The 19,131-nt window shown below is 40.4% G+C and overlaps 1 long non-coding RNA gene across 1 annotated transcript in view; it reads left to right on the top strand.

Moving 5' to 3' along the window:
- The window catches only part of LOC132413045 (uncharacterized), a 90,402-nt gene extending 72,127 nt beyond the window's left edge, over nucleotides 1-18,275 (top strand). The window contains exon 3 of the long non-coding RNA XR_009516586.1: nucleotides 18,040-18,275. This is a non-coding gene — a long non-coding RNA (uncharacterized lncRNA). The remainder of the gene's footprint in view (nucleotides 1-18,039) is intronic.
- Nucleotides 18,276-19,131: the final 856 nt, after the last annotated feature.

Genomic DNA, 19,131 nt, shown 5'->3' with positions numbered 1-19,131 from the left:
AACCCTGAAAAAACCTTGATCTTGAACTTCTAGCTTCCAGATCTCTGAGACAATGTATTTCTGTTGTGCAAGTTACCCAGTTTGTGGTACTTCATTATGACAACCCTAGGAAACTAATACTGGATCTAAATTCCTACCTAGATATTTATTGTTCTTGGTGTTACATGTATCTCCCTAGCTTTCCCCAGCTGGGTGTCTGGGTGAAGATAATCAATGGGTGTGCGTAACAGCAGTGCTATTTGGTTCTAGTCTCCATCAGCAGAATTGCTAGACTCGAGTCTCTTTGTCTACCGTTTTGGTAGTCATTAAAGAGCCCTTGCTGTAATGCTTGGTGTTCACTTCCATTCTGACCTGTGGCCTTAGCCATGCTATTGACCTAGCTGGGTCAAAGAAGTCCTATACAAAAGGAACCTATGATGACCAAACATTTATAAAATTTATAAAATTTATTTAACCATAGAACAATTTTGTCATATAATTGTTGGAACATGAAACATCCTTTCGGAATTACTGCCCACAGTGTTTTGATCTTCTGGAAATGAGTAAGGTAACTTTTCAAGGAGAAGTCCGGATTAGACACTGGATTGGGAGACAGAGGTCTTGAAATTCCCTTGGGATGGAAATTATAATCATAATCTAAGTCAGGTAACATTTTAGACCAGATAATTCTATCTGGGGCTGTCCTGTGCATTGTAGGCTATTGGGCAGCATCCCTGACCTCTACCCACTTAAGTAGCACATAACTACCACTCGTGATAATCTAAATGTGTAAATGTGTCTAGGCACTGCCAAATGTTTCTTGGGGAGCAAAATTGCTCCTGGTTGAGAACCAGTAATCTAAGGTCACTTTAAATTGTTCACAAGTTGACACTCATTTTCCATATTAAAAGTACCAAGCTAGAGAAGTGATCCATAAGATTAAATTGTGTGTGTGTGTGTGTGTGTGTGTGTGTGTGTGTGTGCATGTGCATGTGTGTGTGTGTGTCTTAGGGAGGGGAAAGGTAGAAAGATAGATGCCTCCGTGGAGTCACTTGCAAAGAGATGCAGAAGATGGGTACAAGATAACTTCAGGCCTCATTTACTCTGACTTTACTGGGACCTTAGTAACTTCCCCATTTTTGCTGATTTTGTTATTGCTTGGTTATTTCTCCATCTAACAAGTGTTAATAAAACTTTTATGGAAAAAAGAACCCATGTGTTATAGGGAATAAAAACTATAAGAGAAGGTGCACACATGAATGAGCTAGACTTAGTAGAATACTTGAACAAACCCAAGCTCTTTTCTGCTTGAGAATCTTTGCGTAAGGAAGGTACTCATTCTACCTGGAATTCATTATCCTAGGATCTTCTCAAGCACTGTCTTTAAGGAGAGACCTTTCCTGACTTCTCTATCTAAAGTAACCCTCTCTGAGCTAGAAATTTATTTTTTTAACCTCAATGGTTAATTTTGTCCTAATAAAGGGACCAACCTTTTTGGGGGGATTTTTAAAAATATACTTTCCTGCTAATCTTATCTTGTCTGTTGAATATATGGTAATTTCATCTATGTTACCAAGAAAGTGAGTATCATAAAGTTCAGTATGAGATAAAGAAAATCCTCTTAAACACATCTCAGGAGAAGAATATCAAGCAGGCCATCTAGTAATTTATATATTGTTGACAGGCTATAATAACAATTTCTGGTTGAGTCAAACACCCATTTTTCTTAAATTGTCAAGTATTAAACGTAAAACATTGTGTTTTTTAGAACCAGGCTCAGTGAATTTGTACAAATGATGAACTTGTCAGCTAATAGTGTTTTTGTGCGTATCATTTTATATCATTTTCACAGTAGTTGCTATGGGTATTTCAATATACCCATGTGACTTATCACAGTCTAATGGTATCAGCATTTTACTACTTTGAGTGAAGTGAGGAAAACTTACCTTCATTTAGATCCCTTTTTCAAGTTTTAAATATCATTGTCTTGAGTATCAGATAGTGTTATCATTTTTGTTTCAAACATCAGATATAATTCAGAAAACTCACAAGGAGAAGGGTGGCCTATTGTATTTGCTCATTATTTCTACTCTTTCTGTTGTTCTTTCTTCCTTCCTGAGGCTACAAGTTTCCTTCTTTTTACCATTTTCTTTCTTTTTGAAAAATTTTCTTTAGCTGTTCTTTAAGGGTAGGTCTGCCAGCAACAAATCATTTTAATTTTCTTTCATCTGGGAATGTGTTTATTTCCCCCTCATTCCTGAAGGGTAGTTTTGCCAGATATAATTTCATGGTTGACAGTGTTTTCTCCCCCCCAGCTCTTGAAAAATGTTCTACTTGCTTCTTGCCACCATAGTTTCAGGTGAGAAATCTGAGAAATTTGCTATCATTCAAATTTGTTTTCATACTATAGGTAATGTCATTTCTCTCTGGCTGCTTTCAAGATTTTTTTCTTTGTTTTCAGTTTTCAGAAGTTTATTATGATATGTTTGGTATAGGTTTCTTTGGTTTAGGCTATTTAAAATTCACTCAGTTTCTTGTATCTGTGGGTTTATTTTTTATGTTTACTTTTTACCAAATTTGGGAAGGTTTTAGCCATTATTTCTTGGAATACTCTTTTAGCCACTCTATTTCTTCTCTTATAGGACTCCAGTGATACTAATGTTGGATCTTTTGTTGCTACCCCATGAGTCCCTGAGTCTCTTCATTTTTTTTCAGCTTATTTTCTCTCTGTTGTTCATACTGAGTTAATTCTATGCAAACTGATTCTATCCTGAAATCTCCACTCTACTGTTGAATCCATCCAGTGAGTTTTTTTCATTTTGGTTATTGTATTTGTCAGATCTATAATTGACATTTGATTCTTTCTTATAACCTTCTGTTTCTTTGCTGAGATTCTTTGCTGAGATTTTATATTTATTTCAAGAGCATTTTTAATTGCTTGTTGAAGCATTCTTATGATGGCTGCTTCAAAATCCTTGCCAGATAATTCCAACATCTGATTCATCTAGGTGTTGGTATCTGTTGTCTTTCTCATTCACATTTTGATTTTCTTATTTCTTATTATGATAGGTGATTTTCATTGTATCCTGAATATCATGAATGTCAGAAGACTCTGGATCTTATTTAATTTTAAAAGACAGTCACCCTGTTCAGGTTTAGTATGTAAGTCCTGGCCTACTTTGGAAACTGGTTTCAATGTCATTTTAATTTCAGAGCCTTTGTGGTACTATTTTTTTTTTAATTTACTTATGTATATTTACTTTTGGCTGTGTTGGGTCTTCGTTTCTGTGCGAGGGCTTTCTCTAGTTGTGGCAAGTGGGGGCCACTCTTCATCGCAGTGCGTGGGCCTCTCACTATCGCGGGCTCTCTTGTTGTGGAGCACAGGCTCCAGATGCGCAGGCTCAGTAGTTGTGGCTCACGGGCCCAGTTGCTCTGCGGCATGTGGGATCTTCCCGGACCAGGGCTCAAACCCGTGTCCCCTGCATTGGCAGGCAGATTCTCAACCACTGCACCACCAGGGAAGCCCTGTGGTACTATTTTGATCTGCTTGGTTTATCTGGTCCCTGTAGCTGTCCCAGAATCCTGCCAGTGCTGTCTGAGAGAGTAGAAGGAGTTTCCCTAGGCCTGTATAGAGGTCTGCTGGGTACAAAAGTACTTCCTGGATTGAGCACTTCTATCAGAATCCCTTGCTTCCTAACAGTTTGTTATCTTTTAGAGAGGGTTGTCAGTCCCAGGGGAGGGATGGAAAGCCCTTCTCCTGGCCACTTAAAGTCAGCAGGGCTCCAGATAGATTCTTCTTTCTGGTTCTACTGAGCTTGCTTAATCGAAAAGTTCTATAACCTAAACACTCTGATTATTTCCTTCATAGCACTTGTTGTCTAGAATTATATTTATTTATTGTTTTGTTTTTCTGTTACCTGTCTCTCACACTGAATATAACTTTGTGAGGGCAGAGATTATTGGGTTTTTTTGTTTTTGTTTTAAAATTTACTGCTGTATCCCAGCACCTAGACAAAGTAGGTTCTTAATAAATATTTGTTGAAGGAAAGAATAAATCTCCAGGGATAGAAAAGATAATGACAGCTATAAGGAGGAGATGAGAGCAGACTGAATTCTTAAAATATATTGTCTAGAGGACCCTCAAGATGGCAGAGGAGAAAGATGTGGAGATCACCTTCCTCCCCACAAACACATCAAAAATACATCTACATGTGGAACAACTCCTACAGAACACCTACTGAATGCTGGCAGAAGACCTCAGACTTCCCAAAAGGCAAGAAACTCCCCATGTACCTGAGTAGGGCAAAAGAAAAAAGAAACAACAGAGACAAAAGAATAGGGATGGGACCTGCACCTCTGGGAGGGAGCTGTGAAGGAGGAAAACTTTCCACACACTAGGAAGCCTGTTCACTGGTGGAGACGGGGAATGGGGTGGGGTAGGTGTGGGGAAAGCTTCGGAGCCACAGAGGAGAGTGGAGCAACAGGGGTGCAGAGGGCAAAGCGGAGAGATTCCCACACAGGGGATCGGTGCTGACCAGCACTCACCAGCCCAAGAGGCTTGTCTGCTCACCCACCGGGGCAGGAGGGGGCTGGGAGCTGAGGCTTGGTTATCGGAGGTCAGACCCCAGGGAGAGGACTGGGGTTGGCTGCATGAACACAGCCTGAAGGGGGCTAGTGAGCCACAGCTAACCCGGAGGGAATCCGGGGAAAAGTCTGGACCTGCTTAAGAGGCAAGAGACCACTGTTTTGGGGTGTGCGAGGAGAGGGGATTCAGAGCACCGCCTAAATTAGCTTCAGAGACAGGCGCGAGTTGTGGCTATCAGCGTGGGCACCAGAGACGGGCATGAAACGCTAATGCGGCTACTGCAGCCACTAAGAATCCTGTGTGCAAGCACAGGTCACTATCCACAGCTCCCCTCACAGGAGCCTGTGCAGCCCGCCACTGCCAGGGTCCCGTGATCCACGGACAACTTCCCTGGGAGAACACACGGCACACCTCAGGCTGTTGCAGCTTCACGCTGGCCTCTGCCGCCGCAGGCTCGCCCCGCAATCTGTACCCTCCCTCCCATCGGCCTGAGTGAGCCAGAGACCCCTAATCAGCCACTCCTTTAACCCCTTCCTGTCTGGGAGAAGAACAGATGCCAGAGGGCAACCTACAGGCAGAGGCGGGGCCAGATCCAAAGCTGAACCCCGGGAACTGTGAGAACAAAGATGAGAAAGGGAAATCTCTCCCAGCAGCCTCAGAAGCAGTGGATTAAATCCCCGCAATCAACTTGATGTACGCTGCATCTGTGGAATACCTGAATAGACAGCGAATCATCCCAAAATTGAGGAGGTGGACTTTGGGAGCAACTGTAGACTTGGGGTTTGCTGTATGCGACTGACTAGTTTCTGATTTATATCTTTATCTTAGTTTAGTTTTTAGCGTTTGTTATCATTGGTGCATTTGTTTATTGGTTTGGTTGCTCTCTTCTTTTTTTTTTATTACTTTTTGTATTTTTAAATTTTAATAATATTTTTAAATTGTTTTACTTTAATAACTTTATTTTATTTTACTTTATTTTACTTTACTTTATTTTATTTATTTCTTTCTTTTCTCCCTTTCCTTCTGAGCCATGTGGCTGACAGGGTCTTGGTGCTTGGCTGGGTGTCAGGCCTGAGCCTCTGATGTGGGAGAGCTGAGTTCAGAACACTGGACCACCAGAGACCTCCTGGCCCCACATAATATCAATTGGCGAGAGCTCTCCCAGAGATCTCTGTCTGAATGTGAAGACCCAGCTCCACTCAATGATCAGCAACTTCCAGTGCTGGACACCCCATGCCAAATAACTAGCAAGACAGAAACACAACCCCACCCATTAGTAGAGAGGCTGCCTAAAATCATAATAAGGTCACAGACACCCCAAAACACACCACCAGACACAGCCCTGCCCACCAGAAAGACAAGATCCAGCCTCATCCACCAGAACACAGGCACCAGTCGCCTCCACCAGGAAGCCTGCACAACCCACTGAACCAACCTTAGCCAGTGGGGACAGACACCAAAAACAATGGGAGCTACGAACCTGCAGCCTGCAAAGAGGAGACCCCAAACACAGTAAGTTAAGCAAAATGAGAAGACAGAGAAACACACAATGGATGAAGGAGCAAGGTTAAAACCCATCAGACCAAACAAATGAAGAGGAAATAGGCAGTCTACCTGAAAAAGAATTCAGAGTAATTATAGTAAAGATGATCCAAAATCTTGGAAACAGAATGGAGAAAATACAAGAAACATTTAACAAGGACCTAGAAGAACAAAAGAGCAAACAAACAATGATGAACAACACAATAAATGAAATTAAAAATTCTCAAGAAGGAATCAATAGCAGAATAACTGAGGCAGAAGAACGGATAAGTGACCTGGAAGGTAAAATAATGGAAATAACTACCACAGAGCAGAATAAAGAAAAAAGAATGAAAAGAATTGAGGACAGTCTCAGAGACCTCTGGGACAACATTAAAAGCACCAACATTCAAACTATAGGGGTCCCAGAAGAAGAAGAGGAAAAGAAAGGGACTGAGAAAATATTTGAAGAGATTATAGTTGAAAACTTCCCTAATATGGGAAAGGAAATAGTCAATCAAGCCCAGGAAGCACAGAAAGTCCCATACAGGATAAATCCAAGGAGAAACATGCCAAGACACATATTAATCAAACTATCAAAAATTAAATACAAAGAAAAAATATTAAAAGCAGCAAGGGAAAAGCAACAAATAACATACAAGGGAATCCCCATAAGGTTAACAGCTGATCTCTCAGCAGAAACTCTGCAAGCCAGAAGGGAGTGGCAGGACATATTTAAAGTGATGAAAGGGAAAAACCTACAACCAAGATTACTCTACCCAGCAAGGATCTCATTCAGATTTGACAGAGAAACTAAAGCCTTTACAGACAAGCAAAAGTTAAGAGAATTCAGCACCATGAAACCAACTTTACAACAAATGCTAAAGGAATGTCTCTAGGTAGGAAACACAAGAGAAGGAAAAGACCTACAATAACAAACCCAAAACAATTAAGAAAATGGTAATAGGAACATGCATATCGATAATTACCTTAAATGTAAATGGATTAAATGCTCCAACCAAAATACATAGACTGGCTGAATCGATACAAAAACAAGACCTGTATATATGCTGTGTACAAGAGACGCATTTCAGACCTAGGGACACATACAGACTGAAAGTGAGGGGATGGAAAAAGATATTCCATGCAAATGGAAATCAGAAGAAAGCTGGAGTAGCAAGTATCATATCAGACAAAATAAACTTTAAAATAAAGAGTATTACAAGAGACAAAGAAGATCACTACATAATGATCAAGGGATCAATCCAAGAAGAAGATATAACAATTGTAAATATTTATGCACCCAACATAGGAGCCCCTCAACACATAAGACAAGTGCTAACGGGCATAAAAGGGGAAATTGACAGTAACACACTCATAGTAGGGGACTTTAACACCCCACTTTCACCAATGGACAGATCATCCAAAATGAAAATAAATAAGGAAACACAAGCTATAAATGATACATTAAACAAGATGGACTTAATTGCTATTTATAGGACATTCCATCCAAAAACAACAGAATACACTTTCTTCTCAAGTGCTCGTGGAACATTCTCCAGGATAGATCAGATCATATCTTGGGTCACAAATCAAGCCTTGGTAAATTTAAGAAAATTGAAATTGTATCAAGTATCTTTTCCGACCACAGTGCTATGAGACTAGATGTCAATTACAGGAAAAAACCTGTAAAAAATACAAACACATGGAGGCTAAACAATACACTACTTAATAACCAAGAGATCCCTGAAGAAATCAAAGAGGAAATCAAAAAATACCTAGAAACAAATTACAATGAAAACATGATGACCCAAAACCTATGGGATGCAGCAAAAGCAGTTCTAAGAGGGAACTTTACAGCAATACAATCCTACCTCAAGAAACAAGAAACATCTCAAATAAACAACCTAACCTTACACCTAAAGCAATTAGAGAAAGAAGAACAGAAAACCCCCAAAGTGAGCAGAGGAAAGAAATCATAAAGATAAGATCAGAAATAAATGAGAAAGAAATGAAGGAAACAATAGCTAAGATCAATAAAATTAAAAGCTGGTTCTTTGAGAAGATAAAAAAAATTGATAAACTGTTAGCCAGACTCATCAAGAAAAAAAGGGAGAATACTCAAATCAACAGAATTAGAAATGAAAAAGGAGAAGTAACAACTGACACTGCAGAAATACAAAGGATCATGAGAGATTACTACAAGCAACTATATGCCAATAAAATGGAGAACCTGGAAGAAATGGACAAATTCTTAGAAAAGCACAACCCCCCGAGACTGAACCAGGAAGAAATAGAAAATATAAACAGATGAATCACAAGCACTGAAATTGAGACTGTGATTAATAATCTTCCAACAAACAGAAGCCCAGGACCAGGTGGATTCCCAGGCAAATTCTATCAAACATTTAGAGAAGAGCTAACACCTATCCTTCTCAAACTCAAACTATAGCAGAGGGAGGAACACTCCCAAACTCATTCTACAAGGCCGCCATCAACCTGATACCAAAATCAGACAAAGATGTTACAAAAAAAGAAAACTACAGACCAATATCACTGATGAACATAGATGCAAAAATCCTCAACAAAATACTAGCAAACAGAATCCAACAGCACATTAAAAGGATCATACACCATGATCAAGTGAGGTTTCCCGGGAATGCAAGGATTCTTCAATATACACAAATTAATCAATGTGATAGACCATATTAATAAATTGAAGGATAAAAACCATATGATCATCTCAATAGATGCAGAAAAAGCTTTTGACAAAATTCAACACCATTAATGATAAAAACTTTCCAGAAAGTAGGCATAGAGGGAACTTTCCTCAACATAATAAAGGCCATATATGACAAACCCACAGCCAACACTGTTCTCAATGGTGAAAAACTGAAATAATTTCCACTAAGATCAGGAACAAGACAAGGTTGCCCACTCTCACTACTATTATCCAACATGGTTTTGGAAGTTTTAGCCACAGCGATCAGAGAAGAAAAAGAAATAAAAGGAATCCAAATTGGAAAAGAAGACTTAAAACCGTAACTGTTTGCAGACGACATGACACTATACCTAGAGAATCCCAAAGATGCTACCAGAAAACTACTAGAGCTAATCATTGAATCTGGTAAAGTAGCAGGATACAAAATTAATGCACAGAAATCTCTTGCATTCCTATACACTAATGATGAAAAATCTGAAAGAGAAATTAAGGAAACACTACCATTTACCACTGCAACGAAAAGAATAAAATACCTAGGAATAAACCTACCTAAGGAGACAAAAGACCTGTATGCAGAAAACTATAAGATACTGATGAAAGAAATTAAAGATGATACAAACAGATGGAGAGATGTACCATGTTCTTGAATTGGAAGAATCAACATTGTGAAAATGACTATACTACCCAAAGCAATCTACAGATTCAGTGCAATCCCTATCAAACTACCAATGGCATTTTTTCACAAAACTAGAACAAAACATTTCCTAATTTGTATGGAAACACAAAAGGCCCTGAATAGCCAAAGCAATCTTGAGAAAGAAAAATGGAGCTGGAGGAATCAGGCTCCCTGACTTCAGAGTCTACTACAAAGCTACAGTAATCAAGACAGTATGCTACTGGCACAAAAACAGAAATATAGATCAATGGAACAGGATGGAAAGCCCAGAGGTAACCCCACACACATATGGTCACCTTATCTTTGATAACGGAGACAAGAATATACAATGGAGAAAAGACAGCCTCTTCAAAAAGTGGTGCTTGGAAAACTGGACAGCTAAATGTAAAAGGTGAAAATAGAACACTCCCTAACACCATACACAAAAATAAACTTAAAATGAATTAAAGACATAAATGTAAGGCCAGACACTATAAAACTCTTTGAGGAAAACATAGGCAGAACACTCTCTGACATAAATCATAGCAAGATCCTTTTTGACCCACCTCCTAGAGAAATGGGAATAAAAACAAAAATAAACAAATGGGACCTAATGAAACTTAAAAGCTTTTGCACAGCAACAGAAACCATAAACAAGACGAAAAGCCAACCCTCAGAATGGGAGAAAATATTTGCTAATGAAGCAATTGACAAAGGATTAATCTCCATAATATACAAGCAGCTCATGCAGCTCAATATCAACAAACAACCAACCCAATCCAAAAATGGGCAGAGGACCTAAATAGACATTTCTCCAAAGAAGACATACAGATTGCCAACAATCTCATGAAAGGATGCTCAACGTCAGTAATCATTAGAGAAATGCAAATCAAAACTACAATGAGGTATCACCTCACACCTGTCAGAATGGCCATCATCAAAAAATCTACAAACAATAAATGCTGGAGAGGGTGTGGAGAAAAGGGAACCCTCTTGCACTGCTGGTGGCAATGTAAATTGATACAGCCACTATGGAGAAGAGTGTGGAGGTTCCTTAAAAAACTAAAAATAGAACTACCATATGACCCAGCAATCCCACTACTGGGCATATACCCTGAGAAAACCATAATTCAAAAAGAGTCATGTACCACAATGTTCTTTGCAGCTCTATTTACAATAGCCAGGACATGGAAGCAACCTAAGTGTCCATTGACAGATGAATGGATAAAGAAGATGTGGTACATATATACAATGGAATATTACTCAGCCATAAGAAGAAACGAAACTGAGTTATTTGTAGTGAGGTGGATGGATCTAGAGTGTGTCATACAGGGTGAAGTAAGTCAGAGAGAGAAAAACAAATACCGTATGCTAACACATACATATGGAATATTAAAAAAAACCAAAAAAAATGGTTCTGAAGAACATAGGGGCAGGACAGGAATAAAGACGCACACGTAGAGAATGGACTTGAGGATATGGGGAAGGGGAAGGGTAAGCTGTGATAAAGTGAGAGAGTGGCATGGACATATATACACTACCAAATGTAAAATAGATAGCTAGTGGGAAGCAGCTGCATAGCACAGGAGATCTGCTCAGTGCTTTGTGACCGCCTAGAGGGGTGGGATAGGGAGGGTGGGAGGGAGATGCAAGAGGGAGGAGATATGGGGATATATGTACATGTATAGCTGATTCATTTTGTTATAAAGCAGAAACTAACACACCATTGTAAAGCAATTATACTCCAATAAAGTTGTTAGAAAAAAAAAGGAAACTGTTGTAAAGCAGTAAGATGGTCACTCCCCTGGACCAGAGGGAGAAGGTGCTGGGGAATGTGGGGCAAGAAAGTCCTCTACCTGCCGTGGAGTCAGAGGATGCTCTCTGGGGAAGCTAGACTTCCAGCTGGGCCATGAAGAATGACAACTTTTCAGATGTCCAGCCAGGAAGAAGGTAACCCTGCTGGAAGGATGAGCCCATGTAAAATGGTCAAGGAGGCACGGTATGTTTGAAGATCTGCAAGAAGTTTAGTATTTTTGGCACAAAAACGTCAGAGGGACAAGAGATGGAAAAATAAATAGAAAGTGAAGTCTGGGACCTGACCGTGAAGGGTTTGCTGTGCAGGTAAGGTGTTTGCCTTCTATTTCCTGGAGTGCTGGTTTTCCAACTACAATGAGAATTATCTGGGGAACTTTTATATAAGTCCAATGCCTGGTCCCAGTCCGAAAGATTCTGACTCAGTAGGTGTGGGGTGAGGCCTGAACACCAATATTGTTTTCAAACTTTTTATCGGAATAAAATTTACATGCCTGTTCAACCTCTACTCCAGTCATACCTGGCTCCTGTCTGGTCTCCAAATGTGCTGTTCTTTTTTGTGTGTTTTTTGTTTGCTATGTCTCTTTTCTTTTACATATAATGCTCCTAGAAAGTCTTTATTTTTGACCCTGTTCCTCTAACTCTTAATTGGCCATCATGACTCAAACCTACCATCACTTACTTCAAGAGGTCCTCCCTGATCTTTCCTGGCAGAGTTATGAATCCTTCCCTGTATTTCCATAGCACCTTTATATAATTCTCAGTGGTTGGCGTCCAGTTGACTTAGTTTGGGTCTTGGGCAGAATACGATGACTGAGTTATTCCACCCAGCTTGCGTCCAATGGGGGAGGCAAAACTGGGTGCTGATATCAGAAGGGGGAATGGACGCTGGCCATCAAAACAGCAAATATACTTTTCAATATTGCATAAACTTGTATTGTTCCTGAAAGTATTTAAAGTGGCTGTCTTTCTATTAGACTCTGAGTTCCTTGAGGGCAAATACTACCTGATATTAATCTTTGAATACTTAGCTCCAAGTGAAGTTCCTGGCTTAGTAAGTGTTTGTTAAGTGAGTGGTTCTTGCCGTCAGTTTTGGAGATATGGGTTCATTCTAAAGTCTGTTCTGAATAGCATTCATCCTTTCTAAAGTGCTTCTACTTTATTCTCTCAGGCCCCCAGAGCTTTTGCATAATGGCTTTTGAAACTATCATCCCCAGAAAACATCTTTGAGAAACTCTAAATTAGCTCCTTTCCATTTGTCCTCCTGAGAAAGCGATGCTAGAATTTAAGGGTCAGTGATGGGAGGGAGGCAGAGTAGGTAACTGGGATCCAAAGCCACTAATGCCATGGACAGGTGGCCTCTGTCCCTGACAGAATTCCACTTCGTGGTAAGGAGGAAAGCAGAAATTCCTGGACTCAGGGTGAGAGGAGCTCAACTCCTATTGAAGTGATTGGGTTGACAGAAGCCACTATGGAGGTAGAAAATATTGCTTTCATTCTGCCCTATCTGCTGAACTTTCTCTAAGGATCTCTTTTAACTTATATTTAAGAACTGAGGGGAGAAGAATAGCTGACAGTCAAGGAGTTTACATTTAAGTGCTAGTTTATAAGCAATTTTTCTAAGTCTTAGGTCATTTCAAATTTGCCATTTAATGGGTATCATAGCATCTCCCTGGAGAGAGGAGTGTGTTCCGTCACTCACTACTCCATTAGGAGCAGATTTGGATTTGGTTTTATGAACAGTAATGAGTTTTTCATAAGGTACACTTTGCTTCCACACAGGATGGTATGATTCATAAAATAAAGCTCTTATGCCTTAATTATCCTTTCCAGGAATAAACCCTATTTCCTGAAGGTGTAAGTCCTATTGTAAACAAGCTAGGTTCTCCTACATTTGACTGTTATCTTGTGTAGCCATATTAAATGCCACAAAATGCTTTAGAATGGGAGAATAAAGCAAAGAAAGAGAAGGAGGAGGAGAGAAGAGATGGCAGAGTAGCACCTGGTGGGACCCCTCAAAGAGAATGTCTCTGGCACCCAGATACCCACTGGGGCTCTGGGGCGGAAGGCAGAGCAGGTGGCTGAACGTTTTTTATTGAACTGACCATCCCTGCAGCAGTCTGTTCTGAGCAATCAAAGACTTCTCTCCAGTGCCGAAGGATGAAGGGCCTACCTCAGAGCTGCTGTCTCCTTCCCTCCTCACCTCCCTCTTGGTCAAAACTTATTTGGACAACTGGATAACTTAATTAACTCAGTAGAAATAACGAGCGCAGCAGTGGCCTGCTTGACGCCCAGTCCTTCCTTTTTTCCCTCTGTAGTAGCAGCATTTTTATTTTCCTTTGGAGTAGGGAGACAGGTGACCAAGAATCCTGCTTACCTACATTTCTCCCATCTGAGACCTCACAGCTGGCTTACAGGAAAGAGTCCAAACTCTTTGGCATGGGATACAACCAGGCAGTATAATCAAAGTGGTGTTTTGGGACTAATACGTTGGCATCAGAAAGTAAAGGCAAGGAGTAAACTAGCAGCCAATTAGAACAGCTTGGCAGGATATGGGCCAGCCTCACCCAGGAAGACATTGTGCCAGGACAATTATTTAGAGAGAATTTGGCCAAAGAATATAGTACACCGAGAGCCTATTAGGAGCCAAGCCTTGTACTAAGTGCTTTACATACGTTATCTCATTTGTGACAAAAGTAATTCCCTAAGAGCACCCGTGCTTTTCTGCTGTGGCACTTTTCACAGCCAGTAACTATACACTTATTTGTGTAGTTAGTTGTCTTGACATCTGGGTCCACCCTGTAAGTTTCCAGCTATGTGCCTGGTGCGTAGTAGATGCTTGAAAATTTTGTTGAATGAATAAATGACTGTGTCTTAGTTACAACTTGTGGAACATAGATTTGTGAGAAGAAACCTCATGGAATTCTAGGAAAACCTGAAAAACTAGTATTCAGGAAGGGGGTGCTAAGCAGGGCAGTTCTGGGAACCTCTACAGCTCAACCTTCACTTGAGAATTCGCCATTAATATTACAGCTGCCAATGCTTCTGCACTATGGCTCTTAGTTTAAATTCTTGAGGGGTAGATTCTGATTGGCCCAGCTTCAGTCGGGTGTCCACAAATGATCCAATCAGCTATGACCAAAAGGGCAGAGTCACATAGTAGGAACTGTCTGCAGGATGTGCCTTACAGAGATGTGTGTTGGATGTTTCCTTTAGGTATGAGTTATAGTACTGTTGGCTATGAGTTCAATATTAATGAATCAACAGTATACGTTAAATAAGGTGTCTTTGAATAGAAATACACATAAAACCAGGTTATGTGTTGATTGGTTGACAAAAATATTGTGACTAGAGACTAGCAGGGAACTAACCCTTTATTTTTCCTAGGAGCAATGGTTCAATATTTGCTAATTCAATATAACTACTGAAACAAATGAGAATCAACTGTCGTTGGAAATTTATACTTCTGTCAGCAATATATGAGTTTCCAATGAGCCACATTCTTGAAAATATATATTAATTTTTAAATGTTTTTTAAACAAATTAAAAAATTTTGCCCATCTGGTAGTAATAATATATATATGGTGATATGATAATAATATATATGGTGATGATTTTTCCCAATCTGTGACTTGCCTATTCATTTTTTCTAAATTGAAGTATAGTTGATCTACAATGTTGTGTTAGTTTCAGGTGTACAGCAAAGTGATTCAGAAATATCTTTTTCAGATTATTTTCCCTTAGAGGTTATTACAAAATATTGAGTATAGTTCCCTGTGCTATACAGTAGTGTGTGTATATTAATCCCAAACTCCTAATGCCTATTCATTTTTTAAATTTTTATTTATTTATTTTTTTTTTTGCGGTACGCGGGCCTCTCATTGTTGCGGCCTCTCCCGTTGCGGAGCACAGGCTCCGGATGCGCAGGCTCAGCGGCCATGGCTCACGGGCCCAGCCGCTCCGTACAACACGTGGTATCTTCCCTGACCGGGGCACGAACCCGCGTCCTCTGCAGCGGCAGGCGGACTCTCAACCACTGTGCCACCAGGGGAGCCCTGCCTATTCACTTTTATTAACTACATGTATGATTCTCTTCCTCCTCCCCCTCCCCCTCCTTCTCCTCCCATTCTTCCTCCTTCTTCTTCTTCTGCTTTTTCTTCAAGAAGGTCTAGGATCTCCTAAGTCCTTCACATTTTCATATATGTTTTAGAATAAACTTGTCAATTTTCACTAAAAATTCTTATGGGATCATAATTGTCATTGTGTTGAATCTATAGTTCAATGTGGAGAAAATTATCATCGTAACAATTTTGATACCTCATTTTTAAACAACAAAAGAACCCTGTGGAGTTTGGTGTGCATAACAACAATAAAAAGTAAACATTTCAGTCACTGTGATGTTTTTCCATTGAAAACTAGCTCACCTCTACTCTCTTCCTCGTGTAGGAAATGTTCCCATCTTAAATGTACAAACAATATAGAGCCTCTCTTTACCCTCCTATTTGTTCTGAAAAGAATTTCCTTTTTCTTCACTGACTACATTGTTTGCCCATTAGAAAACCAAAAGAGAAAAAGCCAAACAGGAAAATAATTAAAATAACAATTACTGCATGTTTTTGTATGAATATTATAGGTTAAGACTGAGAAAGTAATTTTTCTCTTAAATAGGTATTTTAGATTTGTTACTGCAAAAGACACCCCAAATCTTACTCATTCAGTAATATCAATTTCCTGCAACATTCCCTGGCATTCTGAAGGAATTTCTAAATAAGCATTATTGTTTTCTTTTACAAACATACGTCTAATGATAGCAATTATTCTCTTATGAGGCTGCTATAAAACAGGAACTAGAGGGTATAGAAATTAGGGGCTGCACATGAGTCACTTCCTATAAGTTTCTATACTCCTTCAAAATAAAGATTCTCATAAGTCATAAATTCACTTTAAAGACAATAAATTCAGGTTACCTGTTAGAATTATACTGATCTATAGCCTTAGAGGGGTTTTTTTGTTTTTGTTTTTTTTAAATCTGAACTGGTCAGGGGCCAGGCACAGATCTCTGTCAGGTTGATAGTGAACATTACATTTTGGGGTTCATCCGTCTCCATGTGTTTGAACATTTAATTCAAAGATGACGCTTCAGACTCATCAGTAGCACCTGTGCTTTAAGTTACTTTTATGACTAATCAACCAGAGGGTAATTGAAATCCTGCTATGTTAGGTGCCAGGGGGCAGGAAAAGATGTACAGGATATGGTCTCTGCTGTTATAATCTTACAGCATACTTGGGCAGACAGGACCCAGTTGCCTGCAACATCCCGTAGAATATCAAAATGCACTCACAGTACAGACCCTTAGAGGAGAATTTACATTTGAAAACATGACAATCATAATACACACACAGTAAGTGCACAATAAGTTAGAAAAGGGAGATTCTCATTCTTTGCTTGGAGATTGCATTATCCTGTTTATTTTCAGCCCTTATCTGAAAGTATGTGTTTATGCATTTATTTGGTCTCTTACTTACATATTTGTCTGTCTCCTCACAAGAATGTTAAGTTTCGTGAAGAGCTCAGGTTCAGTATCAGCAGAACAACTTGTAAATGATAGTTATACGCTGCAGGATACGTGATATATGAAAGGGATGCTCTGTGTGCTACTGGGTCACAGGGGAGCCAGGGGCCGGCTTCAGAGTTCAGAGAGAACTTCGCAGAAGAGGTGACATTTGCCCTGTGTGAGAAAACCCAAGGGTCCATTTACAAAAGTGGACTGATGGGTCAGAAGGGGTGCGTATTTAACATTTTGTTAGATATCACTAAATTGCCACCTTTACTTGTGAAGAATGAGCGGGCGTTTATCTGGCACGTAAAGGTGTAACGAAGGGATGATATTCCTGGCACAGGGAACAGCATGTACAAGTGATCATGCAGTTTTGTGGGATGCGTGGTGGGGAGTAAGCCAGACTGTAAAAGAATTTAGGGCCAGGTTAAGAATTAGGTGAGCTGAGGGCATCGGGGCAGATCTCTCGGTGGAAGTAATCCACAGCAGTCTTTAAAATCTCAATAGGATGCAAGGCAGAGATGAGTAGGGACATGAATCCATTTCTGTGAATGGTATCTGCCCTCCCTGCCCCCCTCTCTCCCTCCCTTCTTCCCTCATGTCCTGCCTGCCTGCCTTGCCTTCCTGCCTTCACACATTGACTGAGCACCAGTTCCATGCCAGGCGCTGTTCTGGGCACTGAAGAGAACAAGGTGAAGTCCTGCTCTCGTGATGCTTGCCTTCTAGTGGGGGAGACACACTGTCAACAAGAGAATGAAGGGAAGAAGGAAGGAAGGAAATTCAGGGGGTATGAGAACTGTGAGGGAAATAATTAAGTGAAGGAGAGTGCAGGGTGAGAGGGAGGTGGCCCCTGGCGACCTGGGAAGCAGATGCTGCACACCCACTTCCTGCCTAAGTCCTGCCCCTGCCCTGTTTGTTGCAGGTGTCACTGCCCACCCAGGGTGCTGGGATTTCTCTCCTCTCTGAACTCAACTTCTGGTTTCGTGGTACCTATCTCTTGCAACTTCTATTTTCACTCTTCCATCTCCCCTGTTTGATTGTAAGCTCCTTGAGGGCAGGGCTGAGTTTTTTCATGTTCGGATCCTACACTAGAGCACAGTGCCTAGAAGCACGTAACCCTGATTTAAAAAACAAAAAACGGAAAACTCCACTGTTGAAAAGTTAGGAAGTTTACATTTTCTGTTTTTTCTTTTCTCTTGTTTCTCAGGTTGTTTGCATGAAGCATGGTCACCGCTGCTGAGGAATCCTTTGGCTTGGGCTGAGTTGGTCCCTCCTGCGTCTTCAGTCCTTGCGGTGACATCCACGTTGTTCCACTCGTGATAAATGAAGGGCCTCTCAGGCTGTGCTCCTCGCCTCATAATGAGAATTACCAGCAGGCCTGGATGGATCCAAAGTAATGTGAGCCTGCTGTCCTGCAAATGTCTGTAATAATAAATGACAAGGAAGGCAGAGGTGTGATACATTCATTTCCTTATTATGAAATGTCCCTGTAGATTTTCAGTGCCCAAATTTAAACAAGAAAAGAAAGCAAGCTATCCTTTGGGGCCTTTGGTTGCATATCATGAAAGAGTGTCAGTTTGGAGTGAGACAATGACTTCTTTGGGATCAGAGGGCTTTCTAGAGATTACAGAGGTACCTCGTTTGGAGGTTTAATTGCAGACAGTTTCAGTAAGGGTGATGCTAGGTTAAGCACGACCAGTTGATTTAAATGGGAAATGGATTATGATTAGAAATATGAGTTAGAGCCACCCTGAAAACCTTCAGAAAATTACAACTGTAGTCTTCATAGGAGAAGTTACCTTTTTCCAACTTGACAGTAAAGGCTCTGTAGTATCAGATTCTAGAAACAAGGAATGTCAGAACCGGAAAGAGCACTAGTGATCCTGCCTCTTCCCCCTGTAGATGTGAAAGTCAGATCCAGAGCCATAAAAGGATTTACTGAAGACCCAAGGCCAGGCGGTCGTTGAGGCATGCTTATAGATTAGGTCTTTTGACTTGTTTGCGTTTCCCTCTGTTCTTGTTATGTGATGATGAAAGAGCTTGGTGAACTGTAAAGTCTTATGTGATCTACTGGCATCCCATCATCTCCGTGTGCTGCCTCCAATCCTAATTTGAACTTCCTGGGCCTTAGCTTACTTGGTGACATTAGTTGATGTCCAAGTTCTCTTCTTTTCTAAAATTCCATTCCTTCATGGCTCTATTTTTAGAAAATAGAGGTAGTGGTTGAAAGAACCTTGGAATTCATCAAGAAACTCTTAAGTTTTGCCTCCACTGACCCTCCTCCTTCAGTCTCATCTCT

This window comes from Delphinus delphis, chromosome 17 (genome assembly GCF_949987515.2).
Source record: "Delphinus delphis chromosome 17, mDelDel1.2, whole genome shotgun sequence".
NCBI lineage: Eukaryota > Metazoa > Chordata > Mammalia > Artiodactyla > Delphinidae > Delphinus > Delphinus delphis.
This window is presented reverse-complemented; position numbering and strand designations above follow the sequence as displayed.